General features: G+C 48.2%; 1 protein-coding gene across 2 annotated transcripts in view; it reads left to right on the forward strand.

The window, feature by feature from the left end:
• BLK (BLK proto-oncogene, Src family tyrosine kinase) overlaps positions 1-15,889 on the forward strand; it is a 65,985-nt gene that overhangs the window by 7,900 nt on the left and 42,196 nt on the right. The gene's annotated exons all lie outside the window — the stretch shown is intronic.

A 15,889-nucleotide genomic window follows, 5' to 3' on the forward strand; every position in this document is an offset into this window, starting at 1 on the left:
TGACACAAAGGGTGAATTATGGAGGATGCTGAATAATGGCCCCTTTGTTGAGTTGGCTGCATTCAAGCCTGATGTATCTTAACTTAGCCAAAGGCAAAGTCACCTAGCTAGGAATGCAGGTCATCCCTCCAGGTGGTTAGCTGTATCCTGGAAAGACAAGCAACATGAGCTCCCAGGTGGGAAATGTGGCAAAAAGTGTTTGTGCGGTCTAAAGTTGTATGAAGAGGGGAGTTAGAGAAAGACAGTGATTTTCACTGCATATAGGACAGCAGTGAGGCTAGTTCTGTAATACATTTTATAGCTATGGCACTCACTCTTTAGGAAGAAAACTTGGAAGGAGTGTAGAGAAGAGGGTTGAAGAGCCCCCTTCCTAGCAAGGGCCTTACAAATCTCACCCCACAGGGATCATCCATAAGAAGCCTGGGACATGTCTTGGAGAAAAGGCCCCCAGCATTAAAGGCCTCTCTGATCTAGCAGGGAAAGGACTAGCAAGGACCAATGGGTGGAAGTTGACACCAGATTAGTTTAGAGCTCTGTCCTTGCTGCATGAAGATCATAGTGCATGCCCCTCATGGTGAGCCACGAGGTTGCATTCATCCCCTTCTGAAGCTGGCCTGGCTCCTCAGGGTCATACCTGCTTGGGGTGGCATCCCCAAGACTTGAGGTGACCTGAACCAGAGGTAGCCAGAGATGGCCCAGGTGGTTCACCCAGCCCACATCTCACTGGTGCTTTGCGACCAGCACTAGCTCGGGGTCATCCCTGTTTGGGGTGGCATCCCCAGGGGACTGGTGAGACTTGGGATGGAGACCTCCATCTTACAGGTGACCTGAACCAGAGGTAGCCAGAGATAGCCTGGTCACTGGGCCAGGTGTCTCACCCAGCCCACAACTCACCGGGGCTTCGCGACCAGCACTCGCTGCCCGAGGGCCTTTGGGAGAAGTGTGTGGCATTGATCTTGACCCTTGACGTGCCAATGCCTTAGGACCTGCATGCAGGAGACCCCTCTCTCTCTTTGTGAGAGTTCCCCATAGCTGAGACAGAGAGAGAGGGAGATTCGGAGAGCTGAGAAGGGCATTATCTGTGTGGGCTTCTCCTTTCCAGCCCCAAGCAGCCACTGTCTATTGTAAAACTTACCTTTTTGGGGGACGGAGAGCAGGGAAGATGGTCCCCGAGGGATGGGATTTATTGTTAATGGTTGTTTTATCTGGTAGCAGCACTCATAGGTCATAATTAAGACCCTGCATTGAGTATGTGGTAACCGTTCCTCCTTTGTCGTGGTCATGGTAGTACCCTCGTCTCCCCTGATTTGCTCTCTGGTGGGTGGTATGGGCATCCCTGGTGTTTCTGGGGCCTTGCCAAGGTGTGGGAGGGCTTGGAGCGGATGATTTTTAGAAATCCTTGGAAAAACGGTTGCCCACAGAGTCAGGGGTTTGGACTCAGCAACCTGGGAGCCCCTTCCGGTCCCACGACCATGCGCTCCTAACAAGAGACCCAGAAGTAGGAGGAACAAGAGAAGGCAGAAAGTAGGAGTCGAGAAATGAAGTGACTGCCCCCCGGCCACACACCACCCCAGTAGCAAAGCAGAGGTCCTGAGTACCCAACCAGGGTCCTCTTCTCCAGGCCATCTTGCATCTATTGTCTTTAAGCTCCCTGGGCGCTTGTACACATTATGTGCCCCTGTCCAGACAGCTTTCTCCTAACACCGGGAGCCCTGAACTCCTCCATGCTGGCTGTGAGTCGGCTGGGTTTCCCCGTTGTCAGTATGTCTCAGAACAGAAGACACGAACCACGGTACATCGCCCAACCTACCGAGATGACTTGGCCGCCACCAGGCTATTTGTAACATCTAGCTATACCTAGTAATAACTCCTTCCTTCCTACCTCCGCGGCAGAGCTGGCAGTCTTCTGAATAAGCAACTTCCCTTTTTGAAGGAATAGGAAGTGAGGGTGAGCAGGGGTGGGCAGAGCACAGGGCTGGAGGATGGCTCACATGCTTTTTCCAGCAGTGCAGGAGAAAGTCCCAGGCACAGGATCATTTGTCTTCCACTGAAGTCTCCGGGCCTGGTTCCTCCTGGAGCTGCCCCCCTCCCCCTGGCCGGCTCCTGCAGAGTGGAACCAGTTAAATGAAAGTCGACAAGGGAGAAGTGAAGGGAGCTCAAAATCCTCGAGACTTCCTCGTTTCATTATCTCCTTGGCATGCAACCGTGGGGCCCAATCCTTCAAGCTGCCCTGCACAAGTAACCCCTCTTCAGCTCTTGGCCGTAAGGCCATGCAACCCCAGGCAGGCCTCACAAGAGGTCAGTTGTTGAAAGGGAACCACTACTTCCATCAGTGTTAGCAGGAGTGGCACACAGGCTAGTTAGGTCCCAGGTTGAAGCTGCATTCAAACACTTGCACCCTTTCAAGTCCCACGGGAGCTGGTGGAAAGCATCCACCAGCTCAGAGCCCACCGCTGACTCGGTGCCCGACAGCCCTAGGGAGGTTGCATTGCCAGGGCATGGCTAATGAACAGAGACTTCTGCCTTTCACAGTGTCCCATCATGCAACTGCTGAGGTCATTCAAATCAGCAAAAGGCAAATACACTGGGGAATAAAAAAGCCGAAGGAACACTTCAGTGAGTTATTGAATTAAATAATACAAATTAAGTAGCGCTTTTTGTTAGCAGAGCTCAAGCAAGTAAGCGTCATTATCCCCACTTTGCAGGTTGTTGGAAATGGCGGGATCTGGAAAGGGAAGTATCTTGTCTGATCAGCCAGCAGGGCACATCCCCTGAGTCCCAGCTCGGGGCTCTGTCCATCTCAGCCTCAGTGCTCCCCCAGCCTGCATAATGGAGCTAGTGAATAGCCACTTAGACTCAGCTGGCAATTTGAGAAGGCAAGAAAGGTTATCAAAAAAGGCCTTTTTTATCTGAAAGCGCCAATTTATTGTGAAACCAAATGAGGCTGTTTGTTGTTGTTGGGTTTTTTGACATTTTATTTATTTTTCAACATATTTGCAGCGAACACTTCTGATGGAAAATGTAGCTTGTTTGTCTGTGGCCAGCTGTGGGCTTTCTCTGGGGTTTTGCATGGCTAATTTTGATTGGACAGGCTGGTCACATGACAATGTTTGTTTTTTGTTTGTTTTTTTAAGTCAAAATCGATCATTTTCAAATAAGAAACCTAGAAACATTTCCTTTGGAGGAAAAAAATCAGGCGAGTTCTGCAACCATGTTTTGAGAGCAACTCCAATGAAATGTTTGACCGTTGTTTAGAAAAGCCCCTTCTGCTTCCACAGTCAAGCGAACAAAACCAGCGTCCAAATTCGGGTGAATTTTCATTTCTCAGCCAGTGGTGCATGCAGCCATGTACATTGATTATCAGCCACGCACGTGCTTGAGGATTTGGGCCTTGATCTCACAGTCTAGCCCCAAGCCCACTTTGTTCCCACTGGGGTTAGGAGGAGATAAGTGTGCATGACCCTTTATCAGCATCTTTAGAGATCCAGCTGGGAACATGATCATCTCCAGAAGTCCACTTCAGCCATTTCATGCCCAAGATTGCAGTTTGGCTAGATGTATTCTTGCACTTCCCTTGAAAGCGTCAGGTATCGGCTGCTGTTGGAAACAGGACGCCTCCCTCCAGTAGAACAAACCTTATATACAGAGTAAACACACTATAATTAGTCATTAGGAGCAGCCAACAGCAAGCTGTGTGGTTGAGCAAATGACAGCAAAGGAAACTCAGATATTAGCCTCCCCTCAACAAGGAGGAAGATTAAAATAGATGCAATAGGGTCAGAGTGCAACAAAATGCACAGTGACAAATCTGGAGTCTCCAACATCAGAGAGTTGAGACCGCAGCGTTTGTCTCGGGGCAGGAAAGGCCGAGGAAGGATCATTGCTTTGCTGGTGCACCTGCTCACCCTTTTCGGTGGGGACGAGGTGCAGGGTGGCATATGGAGGATCTACGCATGTCCTCTCCCCCAGCCAGAATAACACCCTGCTGCATGGGGGGCGGAGCAGGATATGGCCAAGATCTCTGGTCCTTAGTTAATTGGGTGCTTGTTGGATCCTAAGATTATAGATAAGTAGGGCTAGAAGGGACCTCACACAGTCATCTAGTCCATCCCCTTGCTCAGACCAGGATCACCCCTGATTAAATCATCCCAGCCAAGTGTCAGTCCAACCTGCTCTTGAAAACTCTCCAGGGTGGAGACTTCGCAGCCTCTTTGGCAGCCACTTCCAATGCTTGAGCACCCTCTGAGTCAGCAAGTTCTTACTAATGTTAATTAGTCCAGCAAAACCTGGCATGGGGGATAAAGTTATACATAGCCACTGCTTGAACCAGATGACACAAACATGCACATGCATGAATGCATGCACGTGCACATTACTCCAAGTGTCTAGAAGACAGGGATCTGCAGCTAGGTCATTTCCCTTGAAATGCATGTCCTCCCCAGATCTGACCTAACTCCATCTCTTTCCTTAAGATCTGTGGGCAAGGGGCACAGAGCTGGCTCCATTCTAGGTCACTAAAATGGCAGGTGCCAGGGCAGATGGAGGCAGCTGTGATGCCCAGGTCTATGGACAGTAGATGGCTTTGCCAGGCAGCAGTATTGGCCTGCCCTGATGGAAAGAGCAGTGCATCTCCAGCCCCAAGCCCGGATATAGGGCACAGCCTAGAGATGAGGTACAGTGTTTGGATGCTTTCTGGCTATGCCCTCGTGGGATAGGGGCACAGGTGTAGTGTCGGGAGGCTTCGGGGACAGCACCAAGCAGATGGATGGGTGCCTGAGCACAGCAGGGTCAGGTGCAGGCTACATTGCTCAGAGCATTTCAAAGGGGCCTAATGCATGGGATGGAGGAACTACCTAGAGAGACCCAAACCAACAACTGCTCAGAGGCAGAATTGCATCTAACCCCACTAATCCTCCCTCAGTCTTATGTCATAGCACAAATGGGCTGAACCGTTTCCTGGCACAAAGTGGTGTCACTCCTGTGAAGGGGATTACTATCAGCTGAGGATCTGGACCCAAGCAAGACACGAAGCTTTGTCAGCGCGGACCTATGGAGCCCTTGCAAAGCCAAGAGCTTTACACTGGCTTTGGGCAAGCAGTGAATTGCACCTGCAAATTCCTGTTACACCCTGAATCACTTCCAGCCCCCCGGACAGAGCTCTCTGGGACTGCAGAATCGCCCCCTGCCTTTCTCTGTCTGGTCTGTAAGCCCTCTAGGAAGTGTCTCTCCCAGTGGGATGAGCTGTGGCTGCCACCGAGGAGAGGGGCGAGGGTGGAAAAGCTTCCCCATCCTAATGTCCCATGAACAAAGCAGCTGCAGTTCAGGACCCCAGCTCCTGTGAGCCAGCTGAGACACCAGCCAGTACCCCATGAGAGTTTGGGGGGTGTTCGGAGCACTGCACCCCTACCCAGGTCTGGGGTTGAAGTGCCACACTGCCCTTTCCATCAGGACAGGCCAATACTGCTGCCTGGTGATGCCCACAGGCCTGGACATCACAGCTACCTCCACCCAGGATCAGATTAACCCGTTAGTGGACCCTAGGCAACCAAACTTGTGGGCCCCTACTTAACACTGTCCATTTATATTACTTTTGTTTCATTCAATAATTATAACATGTAAAATAAGCACAACCGGGCCCCTTCCTCACTTAGGCATGTGCCTAGTTTGCCTATGCATCAATGCAGCCCTGCCTCCACCTGCTCCCCCATGACCCCCCCAGCCACCTAGAGAAGAGCGGATGCTCTTTTTGACCCTTTGTCAGAAAAGCTGGAGCAAATTCTTAGCATGAAATGCTTCAGGGGTGATTCTTAGTAATAAAATTGATGATACAATCCCCGCCTAAAACCCCCACAAGGCCTGCACTCGGGTCCCAGAAGTTCCATATCCGGGCTGAAAGTGCTCGTTTCCGAGGCTCGTGGCGGGGCTCAGCAAAGCAGCTGGCAAGACCGAGTATGTCGGCGTTGCTCTCAGTGTAATCAGCCATTTTTCCTGCAGACAGTTGTTTTGATTAGCAACCCGCCGCGTCTTCAGCAAGTGGAGGTTTCCTACTTCTGCAGGGTTGGGGGGGAGAGGGAAAGACATTTTTTCTCCGATAATCCTTCAGCATCTGCTCAAACTCAAGTGCACGCAGCCCTGGAACGTCTTGCACTCCCGTTCCCTTAGTGGGAGCAGAGTTTCTGCTAGGTTTGGGGATTTCTCTTCCCCCTTAGCTGCGATGGGAAAGCAGGGATCTGCCTAAGACAAGAGGTTCGGGGCAGGCTCATAAGGGAGAGAAAAAGAAGAAACCTCTTGTAACTTTATATGGGCTCAGATAGCAGTGATTCTTTTTATCTGCTTGGGAGAAAGAGACTTAAAGCAGCTGCGAGGTCCTTGGTGGCTGGAGGCCCAGCTCCAGGCGTAAATGAGAAGTGCCAAGCACTGCTCTGATTTAGGTTTCTCATGGACCCTGCAAAGTGGAGAGTAGCCACCGGCACCACGTGCTGGGATCTGGGAGCATCCTCTGGGCTCACCTTTGCTGAGTGGAGAGTCTTAGGGGCTATTTCCATTCATGTTAGGACCCATAACGTGGCCACAATAGGAAGGGGCTGTCATATCAACAGGAATAGAGGCCAATAAGAACCAGCTCCCCGCTCCCGAGATCTCCAGTGAAACCTGGGATGGATTATTCAAGGGCTGTCTGGAAAGATACCCACCCCCCAGGCAGCTCCTCTTAGTCACCAATGTCAGGGCATGACGAAAGCAAAGCCTATGCGAGGGTATGTGAGCTGGGGATGCTTCCACCAGACCCTCAGCCACTGCATCCTGCTACAGGAAGGGGGTCATACACGGCACATTTATCTGAGACAGGCCGTCTATCTGATCGAGGCTGTTTACAGTGCAGGACGGTTTTGTTATCTCCCATCTCTCTCTTGCTCTAGCCTCCTCCCTAGCAGCTGGGTTTAGTCATTGAGAGGCTCCAAAAAAATCACCAAATAAATGTATGTCGGCGCAGTTGTGAGCATAGGCATATTTATGGGTTTGGTTGGGTTTTTATAAAGCAGAAGATAAAAATACGGGGCCCCAATTCCCTAGGATTCGGCAAATACTTTGCATTGCTCTAGGGATCCAGGTTGTCCTCCATATAACTAAAGAGGTTGAGCTACATTGTGTTACTCAAAACAATCCGGGTTTCCTGGGGCATCTGGGCCATACACTTCTATGGGGGCAGCGTATTTGAAGTTAGTTGGCACGGGGTGGGGGGTGGTGGTAAATGTTCACATAAAAATAAAAAAAAAGGCTCTGGAGCATTTCATTCTGGTGGGTGATGGTTGAAATTGGGTAAGGTTTTTCAGGCAAAATATGTCAGTCCAAAAAAGGGGGATTGAGGCATGCTGGAATTCAATTAACCAGGCCAGAAAATCAGCTGCTGGTCCATTAGGAAATCCAGAGGCCCAACAGTCATTATAGTTACTTTAAATGAACATTTTCAAATGCTGTAAAAATACCAGCTCTGTGTTAGCTAGCAGTGTTACCCTACTTACTAATGGCTGTGCCCATGCAGGCTTTTTACAAGCATTTGATCAGAATACAGTACTTACAACAGGGCTAGGGTGGGCTCTGTAGGCATTCAATTCTTGCCTACTTCAACGCATTGCATTACTTGGGAAAAGAAACAAGAAGACTCTTTTTTTCATGGTTTTAACATTAAACCAACAAAAAAATGTACTGGGGAATTGGATGCCTTTTTTAAAATTTGCAGCTACATTTTCTTTAATATAATTTTTTCAAATCTAAAACTTTGCAAAGGAAACTGGCACACCCAGGAATGCAATCTTTTTTGACTTTTCCATTTACCAATGTTTTCTTTTTGATTTTCCAAAAGCTGCTGGAAAAATCAGTGATTCGATTGGTCTCAATCTGATTTTCCATGGTAAAATGAAAGGGGTGGGAGGGAAATTGTAGATTGAGACTTCTGCTTTTTTGCTCCATTTTGTTTCATTTTTTTCCTCCCTCCGCCCATGCACCCTCAACCATGCATGTCTGCTCCATCCATGCGTTTCGTCCTGTCTGATGCTTGGTGGATGGCTACACTGTTAGTAAATCAATGCCTAGAAATAGGGTAATTTAGCCTGTGTTGAGCTTTATGGCTAGACCCCTTCCAGTACCTGAGCTGATCATTTAAAAGCTAGCTTGGGAATCTCTAGTGCAATTCAGTTGGTCTGTACAGTGATGTAGCGGCCCAATTCTTGACTGAGTTCTTGTGCTGCACTGGAAGAGAAATAATTAGTAATAAGTGAATCACAGGCTCTGATTTTGTTCTGGTTGCTTTATGCTGTTCTGGAGACTCAAAGCAGCCAGTGGGTGCATCTGCATGTAAAATTAATGTGACGCAATAAACTCCAGTGCGTAGCACAGCAGGGTTTATTGCTCCCAGGCATCCTGTCTTCACATGCACCTGGGATTGCAGCATGATGAACCAAAGTGGAGCAACCCCAGCTGGCAGGGAGTTGGGGGGTCAGCCTGCCAGTCCAGGGCTGCTTCGAGCTGCCGAGGGGCTGGCTGGGGCACAAGTGTGCTCCAGTGCAGGGCTAGCCGGCAGGCAGCCCCCATGTTGTAGCACCCACATGCCCCAAGCAGCCCCATCAATGTCTACATGTGCATTACTGTGCACTAAAAAATACCGCCATAGGATAGTACTTGTGTTTGCAAGTACTAACCTACGGCAGAGTTAATTAGTTTACTGACGCCTAACAGGGTTGCATGTTTAGATGCTAAGAGTTTACTGCGGAGCTAATTAGGCAGCTCCACGGTAAAGGTCTCGGGTAGCCAGTGTGCACTAGTGAATTGGGTCCAAAGGAATCAGAGATGGAGAAGACCCATTAGCTCCCTCTGATACAACCTGGCCTTGCTCACATTAATCTCAATAGCAATGAGGGCTATTCTCTCCGTCAGAGGGCTCTCCCACCCATTTCAAAGGTGTGAGATGAAGAACATCAGCCGATCCCTTTCCACTTCCCACCTGAAGTTTCCTACCAAAACACCAGCCCCATTGAGAGTCACGCGGTGACAAGACTCTTAAGTCTGGGAAATGAAAGGCAACTCTACACAGCAAATTTGTGGCGCTCAACAGCAGCACCTATACGCTACTGCCTAGGGGCTGCCTCCTACTGGAAAGTGTCTCTTCTCTCTGTGCTGCGGGTAGGCTAATTAGCTTGGGAGCTGGCGGGCACTCTGTGACGTTAATTCCTAATAATAAACCTCCCATGTGATGTGAGGAGGTGGGTACCCCGCTTGCGTTGGAAGAGACGGCCCACACCGATGAGCGTGGGACCGTTGAGGATGATGAAAAATTTGCGGTCCAGCCACAATATAGGCCAAACCTGAAGGATGGGACTTGAACCATTGACCTTATTTGCAAGAGCAACCCTGTGTGAACTACACATGGTAGGGAGGGTGGAGGGTACTTTTGTGTGCTTCTAATGCAGAGCTGAATCTGTCCCTCGTAAGTAGGCTTTGAGGTGGGAGAGGTGAGTAAGCTTTTTCCGTACCTAAAAAGTGATGGGCTTCAAAAGCATGCAGAGACTTCAGGTGACCATGGTGGGCATCTCAAGGATGCAACGAGAGGGAGCCTACTGAACCCATAGGATCTTTGCCTGTATAAAAAGTGAGCAAGGAACAAGGGAGGGATTTTCAACAGGACCTGGCAGAGTTGGGCTCTCAGTCTTGGGGTACATGTTCAAAAACTATCACGATAAAAATAATCCTTTTCGCACAATTTCCCACGCTAAAAATACACCATGTGGGAGATGGTTTAATTTACCATGATAATTGGAAATCTACCACGATAAAACCAGGTCAATGGGTATCTTCAGGGGCGATTAAGCCATAGCGAAACGGCAATTTTTGCAGCCATTTCATGAGATGTATCTAGGTAATGTATTACGCGGGCAAGGGTCCTCAGTTCCCATTGATTTTCAATGGACACTGAGTGCCTCTGGCTCTGGTGCTTTGCAAGATCCCACCCTTGTAGATCTGGGGCCTGGGTGCTTTGAATAGAGATGGGTATTTGACCGGTCAACTAAAGCTTGGTCAACTGGCTGGTGAAAAATTGCATAAAACATTGGCAATGGGTCCACATAAGACACACAAAAAAAATACACATTTTTCATTAAATGTGTCAAAGAACAATAAAAAAAAAATCATAATTCTGTTGAGAAAACTACAAAAAATGCAGGATTTGGGGGGTGGGGTTGTTGTTTTTTTGTTTTTTTGGTAAAATGGCTAGAATCTTTAACCAGTCAAAAAATAGACAGTCGATTGACCAGCTTGCTGCCACCCCTAGGTTTGAAAGCCATAAGTTGGTATAAATGTTCTCCGGTTCCCTTCTTGCCCTCACTGAGCGTGGTAGATCACACCTGAGACCTGCCGGCAACGGGGGGGAAGATACTCAATGGGTGGGAATCCATTGCCGTCATCAAGGTACCCGCACTTTTCAGTCCATATTGGTCAGCCACGCAAGACACCATTGCCTCCAAAGCAAGACACCATTTACCTCAGGGCGGCATGGGTGGGGATGGAGCGGATCACCCCTGGAAGCGGGCACAGGTTTACACCGATAGAGAGAGCCGCAGAGCACACACGCCCGGCCTGAAAGCCCATCGCGGATGAGGCAGGCCTCGGTGCACTGTGGCCTTGAATGGCTATTTAAAGCTAGCTTTTAAATAGCCTTTTGCACCTCTAAAACCGAATGTAGCCTTCTGTGCTGTGAACAATGACATTGTACTGCCTCCATTTCTGGCTGCAGCCTGTCTGGGTCAGGTGCGCTGTAAAATGGCCCTGAGGCTGCATGATGAACAACACTTTCTGCAGCAATTGCTCAGGCATTTTTTGCTTCTTTGGGAGCATCGAAGGCGGGTGAAATGGAAGGGCTAAAATCCTGAGCCTCCAGTGCCCTGCCCTTTGAAAGCTCTTTAAGGCAGTATCATGTTGGTGTCGCGTCTTTTTATGACGCTGGGAAGCTTCTGCCGCATTTTGGAGGCTTTGTATCACTAATGCCGGTGTCTCTCGCCCGCGTTCTCCTACCGTACAATTTGAGTCAGACCCTCTCTAAGGCCAAGGGCCTTCAACCCTGATCACCCTCCCTGGGCAGTCCCATAAAAAAAAAGTCAGATGAAACATTTATCCCCACAACTTTGGGGCAACAAATGTCAACTATTTTTTACAAAAGCTTTCCAAGCAAATGGAGATTCTCATTTTGTTTCAGAGTGAAGTGGTTGTTGCATTTTCTTTTTAAAATATCAAAAATAAGCATATATATTTTTTCAATTTTCCCCCTTTTGTGATTACATACTACCCCTCCCCACCTTCCCCTGGAAAAGGGGAGGAAGGGGGGAATAAGCAGAAAAGAAAAAGAATAGGGGAAAGCATGTGTTGAACGTGTGTATAAAAAGAAAAATATGTAATGTTTTCTGTAGCTTTCCCCCCCACCTTTTCATACCTTTTCAGTAGAAAAAAAACCATGTAGACAGGTTTCCCCCCATTTTTTCTTACTTTTCTTTGTACCATTTTTAAATTTTTTTTCAAGTAGGAGAAATAAATAAATGAGAGAAATAGGCAGGCACACTTCCTTGGGTAGATGCAATATCTTTTATTAGACCAACTGAGTAATTGCAAAAAAAATATTTCCAAGCTTTTGGGCACCAGTGCCCTTCTTCAAGCATTAAGGGCATCTCTGCTATTCTGAGATCTCCAAGAAATGAAAGAAGCTAAAAGTGAGAGAAAGGATTTTTCCTCTCTTTAAGGTTTTCTTTAATTGGTATTCCCCCCTATTTTTTTTCATTAGAAAAAACGAGAAGGGGAAATTAAAAAACCAAACCAGGAGAGAGATGTTCAAACTGTTTTATAATAAACCAGTTGAAAAGCATAACCAAACTTTTATCGTTCTTTTTCAAAATTGTGTTTCAGTCTTTCTAAACACGAACCGTCCAGTTATAAACAATATTTTGGGTTTATAATTTTTCTTTTTATACACACTTTCAACACATGCTTTCCCTCATTCTCTTTCTTGTTTCTATTTATTCCCCTCTCCCTTTCCCAGGGGAAGAAGGGTGGGGGGGCAGAGTATGTAATCAGAAAAGGGGGAAAATTGAAAAAAAATAGATGTGCTGATTTCTGATATTAAAAAAAAACAAAAAGCAACAACCATTTCTCTTTCAAACAAAAGCAATTTCCTACTACCCTACATTTTTGGGACAAAATAAACTCGGGTAGAAAAAATCCTGACCAGCTCTGACGCTGAGATGGGTGACTTCCCAGTATGTGGTAGGATCTGTCTTAGGAGTGTGGGCAATACTCATCCATGTACAGGACCAACCTCGCTGCTTGTCCAGGCCACAGCACGCATCCAGCATGTGTGATCTATATAGGAGCAGGTCTAATGTAGACCTGCAGCAGTCCCACGCTGATGCGTGACCTCCTTTACATCTCACAAACGAAGCAGCAGAAGTGGGCAGAGAGCAAGGGGGATTTATTTGCAGATATTTCATAAATTCCATTTCCCATTTTGGCTGCTTCGCTCCTCTACGTAGTTTCATGAGAAACGTTTCTGTTGGCACCAGCGCTTGAGCAGGAACTGGTAGTTGTGCAAATGTACCCGCTTGCTTGCAATATTGCCAACCCTTGACTGGTGCATTTACATGTGGACAGGAAGGGTAGGGTGATATGTAGGCCAGATGCCTCGACTGTATCCTCTGTGGGTTCAAGTCCTTGCTTTGCCGTGCTAGAGATGAGTCACTGCAACTCTGTGCCTCAGTTTCCCTTTTGTCCAATGCACCTAATAGTTTTTCCCTACCTCCCAGGAGTGCAGTGAGAATGAGTGCTCTTAAAGAAGGTGAGGTCCTTAGATGCCACAGCAATAGGGACCGTATATGAACCTTCAGTGGGTCATGTCTTTTAGAGACTGGCAGGTTGAAGGTGGAGCATGGAGAAAAAATAAATGGTTTTAAGCTAAATACAACTCATCCACCATCTATCTAAGGATCAGGAGCAATGAGCTGCAGCTTCCATACACCTGGAACAGTAAATCCCGAATGCCACATGCTCACTTAGGTATAAGCAGCAAACAGTGGCTAAAACATACTGTCATGCTCGTATAGTAGGCAAATGCAGGGAAATCCCTATCTGTTCATGGGCAAATATGCAGATGGAAAGAAGTGACAAATTCAATAAATCAGTGGTTTGTTACTAATAATCAACTGGCTCTGCTCAGCCTGGATGGATCTGGTCAGTACCTAGATGGGAGACCAGATGCCCAATTCAAAGGAAGGGGCTGCAGCAAGTGGCTGATTTAGTTTTCCCAACCAAATCAGAAGTTACGGTGGTGTGAAGGGGCTTGGTGCTGTTGAGCAGATCATCTGGAAAGTTAAGTCCCTGCTGGAGCTCAGCCAGTTTTGGAGGGCTGCACTTTTATTAGTGAATCAATGCAGATTTAGGAGAACCAGAGCATCATCAATTCATTGCAATTCCACCAAATATTTGGGATGGGATTCTGATCAAGTTGGAACATGAGCTTTCTATTCAAAGTCACTTTTCTCTTTGAAATTGGCTGTGATTTGTATTGTAAAAAAAAGTATGCAAAATGCAAACAACATATTTAATTCCGTGAGAAACGGTTCTAGAGGTTTAGGTTTTTGCCCCCAACATTTTGGGTTGCAACACTTCCATTTGAAGGTGACTCTTCCCAAACAAGCTTTTTAAAAAAACACACGTGTTGGGAGCTCCCTGGCAGTCTAGATAGGGGCGAGTCTGCAGAAGTCTCCTCCTGAGTACTTATGCACAGGTCAGATCCTGCATGGCTTTAGTGACAAGGGCAGAGCAGCTGGCCTCATCCATTCTGCTCTTTACACTCGGCTAACTGGAAACTCCCCTTTTCACTGGAAATCCTTTACCTTTGGGTCTCGGCAGCAGCAGGATGCTGCACTGCACTGTTAAACTACAGCCAGGCAGAGGCATAACTTGCAATTTCGGTACCTTAGGCCAGTGGCTCTCAACCTTTGTAGAATTAAGGCCCCCTTGTTAGACCCAAAGCTGCCCTTAGAAAAGGCCAGCTCTTACTTTTCACTTGTTTTGTGACCACACAAAAATACTAGAGCAATTCTTCCTTGCAAAGAACTCAGAAAGCCCCTGACAAGTCAGAATAGTTTACCACTATACATTTCTATTTGAAATCACTGGATCTCGGTGTGCAAATCATGCATGCACACTCATAGTGCCTGCACTCTGTGGCATCCTTGAAACAATCTCGCAGCACCCCAGGGTGCCGCAGCACCTGGTTGAGAATCATCACCCTAGGCAGAGATGCTGTCAAGTGCTAGAAAGAAGAGCAAGGGATGACAATTGCTGGAGAACAGGGGTGGAGAACACCTCTAAATCAGCATCTGGGGTTAATACCGCACTCACCTTGCCCTAGATATACGACTGCAGCCAAGCATTATCCCAGAGGAGACCACCACGTGACAAGTGATGTCTTTATGTGGAAGACAAGGCTGTGTGATTCCTGCTCCCTTGGGGGACACTGTATTTGCATTAGCCCCACCGCTGTCCATGGATTGATCACGCTGTGAGCAGCAGCATGGGCTGGAAGTGATAGGAAAGCCTCCAGCCACCTCCCCTTTGATTGGCAGCTGTTGCCTTTGCCCATTGCCTGGAGAAGAGCATCTGATTGGGACAGGTGCATGAGATGGGCAGAGCACTCCCCTGCCTCAGAAACTGAAGGCCGTATCATTTTAAATGGTGGTGTGCAATCTGTCAGAGTTTGGGAACCGCTATCCTAGAGTCAGGGAATCACAGAGGAGTCAGGTTGGAAGGGACCTCCAGGGGTCACATCTAGTCCCAGGCCCTGCTTGAGGCAGGATCAGCCTTATCCAAGCCATCCCGTCCAAACCATAATCTAAACTCTGCATAAGATGACCATCAACCCTAACATAACACATACCTAACACCCTAACCTGCCACAGGTAAAGCAGCGGGACCGTGGCAGTCAACCTCCCGCTTCTATGAAATATCGTCAATACATGCCCAAGAGTTCCCGGGTAGCGGGCCATGCCCCCTGCTACAGAGAAAGGCAAAACCCCTCGCCGTCCATACCATGGGGTACAATTCCTTCCTGACCCTAAATACAGCATCGGTCTGGCCCTGAGCGGAGGGGCAAGACCCTCTAGCCAAGAACCTCTGGCTTTGGTCCCAGCAGGAGCATTGGCACAACCCAGTCAAAGTCTGCAGCCTTGGCTATAACCAACATCCCATGTCTCTAGCAAGGCTTAACATGTAGCAGAAAAGCAGTGGCGACGTGTAGCGGGTGCACGCAGGTGCATGCGCACCCCCTGAGATCAGCTGTGCACCCCCTGGATCCCCCCTACCCCCACATCAGCGATCTGGTGCCCCCCCCGGACTCGGGAGGCACCAGTTGCCCATGCAGAAAAGGCAGGGGAGGTGGGACCAGAAAAGCCCAGAAGCATGGGAAATACCCGTAGCAGAACACAAGCATAGCTACACCTCGATCTTCCCCAGTGTGGGTCTGGGGGTACCTAGGTCTTGTGGGGATGGGGAATAGGAAGATGTGGGGCTGTAGAGAAGCAAAATGAGATTGAACTTGAAGCATGGGGTGATGTTGGAAGCTCAGAGCCATGAAGCAGCATTTCACATTGAATCTGTGATCTTGCTGGAGTCTGCCAGCAAAGGCATCTGCAGGGCTAATGTCCATTCCTCTTTGAATTTTGGAAGAGTCACAGCACTGTAATGATCACAACCAGTTGCAAATGCAGCTCAAAAATCAAGAGGTGGATCTTACAGCCTGGGAATTGCCTTCTTAAAAGCATCATCACATGACTTGGGGTGAAACCCTTCAGCTCCC

Source organism: Alligator sinensis, unplaced genomic scaffold (assembly GCF_000455745.1).
Source record: "Alligator sinensis unplaced genomic scaffold, ASM45574v1 scaffold393_1, whole genome shotgun sequence".
In the NCBI taxonomy this organism is placed as follows: domain Eukaryota; kingdom Metazoa; phylum Chordata; order Crocodylia; family Alligatoridae; genus Alligator; species Alligator sinensis.